The sequence below is a fragment of the Seriola lalandi genome, unplaced genomic scaffold (genome assembly GCF_002814215.2).
Source record: "Seriola lalandi dorsalis isolate HSWRI2012SDOR001 ecotype SW California unplaced genomic scaffold, Sedor1 jcf7180002054949, whole genome shotgun sequence".
NCBI classification, from domain to species: Eukaryota; Metazoa; Chordata; class Actinopteri; order Carangiformes; family Carangidae; genus Seriola; species Seriola lalandi.
This window is the reverse complement of record NW_019525500.1, coordinates 1451650-1454036: the sequence shown is the minus strand read 5'-3', so window position 1 is coordinate 1454036 and position 2387 is coordinate 1451650.

Here is a 2387-nt window from a genome sequence, read left to right as displayed (position 1 = left end):
TCCTTTCGCTCTTTTTTTTAATCATCATCATCATGTTCATCATCATCATCATCATCATCATCTTCCAGCCTTCCTCTTCAGCAGCAGGTGTCTTGACTTTAACAACTCTTGCGTATAAGCCGCTCAGACTGTCAGCACTTTAGTCACGCTCTTGCAAGGAGCTTTAGTGCTCTCTTCTGATAAGAGCTAGACCATTGTGCTCCCAGCTTTGTCCATTGCTAAACACGGTTCACATGCTGAGATAGTCATCTGTAACAACTTTATGAATGGACACATGACACGTGGCAAGCTGCATGGGTAAAGATCAGCAAGGCAGTTATGAGTGGAGATCTTGTTGCCATCTGTTCAAGCTTCTACAGACCCAAGACCCTCTACAGAGATTTAGATTCTTACTCGTTACGGAAAATAATTTCTGAATGACAAATGTGTGTAGCAGCTCCAAATCCTTTATTGTGAACAAAATGCATACACCAACATATTAGTTTTAACTAATGTAGATAATGTGGTTTTAACTAGTGGATGATATGGCTGCTGATGATTCCGTAGTTTCCTTTGGTATGCTGAAGACAATATCATAAAATCTTGTGGGATGGGATAAATTAATGCTCTATTTCTATTCTTGTAATGGAGCTTACTTATTTAAAAACCTGATTGTATTTTCAATATCTCATGAAGCAGCATTTCTCATCAGTAAAGGAATTACTGTTTATCACATTTATTTCAGTACGTTCTTCATTAAATCTGTTGAAGTGAAATAATTTTCTAATGTTATGCACTACAGTCACAAAATCAACATATCCCCCTCAACAGCATCATGGTAGACTATTGTATTCAGAAGTGGACCTCTTGTATAAGTGCTCTTGTAAAGACGGCCTCTCCCAACTGATGCCGTCTGAATAGCAAACATCCCAGTGCCAACATTTGCAATGTAGATGTGCGTGTGTTCTCGCTCTCTATTGAATTGTTTTCTTAATCGTTTCCTTTGTGCCAAGAAGTAAAGAAAACAGATTGTGTCTGAAGAGCATTGAAAGTGCCAATGACCCCTGGTCACGACAGCAGCGTTAGGACTGCCAGGACAGCAGATAAAGAGCCAGACAGGTCAACTGCTCTGTCCTGCCATGATTGCAAGCACCAACATTTTCTTAAAGGGAGACAAGTTTGGAATTCTGCTTAGCCTCTTGCATTTTAAATATTATGAACTTTTTAGAGAGAATTCACCAGTTTTACAATTAAGCTGCATTTGAATTCATTTTAACACCATTGCTCCATCCCTGTCTCCCATTTTTCCTGTCATTCTCTACTGAATACCCTCTAATAGGCATTAACAAGTCTTCTCTTCAGTCATATTTCTCTCTCTAATGCTTTTATTAAGCATCCCATCCTGTAAACATGAAATATTATTTAAACAGAAGCCAATATTTCACTCAGTGCTTTTCTCATCTCAGGAAAAAAAAAGGCAAGCTCTCAACTTTTAAATGTACCCAGCACTGCAGCAATGATCAAAAAGCCAAAACATTGTATGATTAGAAAGAAACCTAGTTGCCTTTCAAACCTCTGTGGCATGTTCTATTTATTAATCTGAAAGTGGTTCCAAATCTTGTGGATAATGAAAATCTCTTTTATAAATATGTATGCAGTGAAGTCACAACATAATAGGGGCCTGGTGAAAAACAGGAGGCAGCAAGGCGGCTGAAGAATGAGGCGCAGGCCCTGCAGAAAAGAATGTTCCCCTAGCAGAAATTGGTTTAATTAATAGGACATTTTACATAATGATTACAGTGTAATTGCACCGACTAGCAGAGTGTCATTAAATATATCCTTGCTCCTTTACAACACCCTCCAGCTAAAAATAATGAGTTACATTGGAAATCACTATGCAACAGGTTCATAAATAACATTTAAGCCCATACAAGGCAAGTACTTATAAATAATAAATATTTGCCTTTTGTAATTGAAGAAAAAAATGACTGCCTCTTTTTTTCCGTCACTACACACTGCTTTGTCCTGTTGTAGCCGTGGAAAGGAGATTTTTCCCATTTTTTCCCCCTCTTGTAAGTGCTGAATAATTTATTTGCCCGCTAATAGTCAACACTGTCAACACCCGGTGGTTAAAATATACCTGTGTCCAGATAAATGCCGCAGCAGGCTACAAAGCGATTATTCCCTGCTTCCAGATATTTTGTTGGATGCAGTCCCTGTATACACTGCAGTAAATCACCAACTTCCAATTACCTTCCTCCATAAAACAAGGCTCGTATTCAAATCAGGCCGCAAAAGAGAGACAGAGACAGGGACAACTGAACCCATGCCTGAGGGCACTGACTGAATGTGTACATGCATGACTCTGTGTGTGTGTGTGTGTGTGTGTGTGTGGGTGGGTGAGTGGG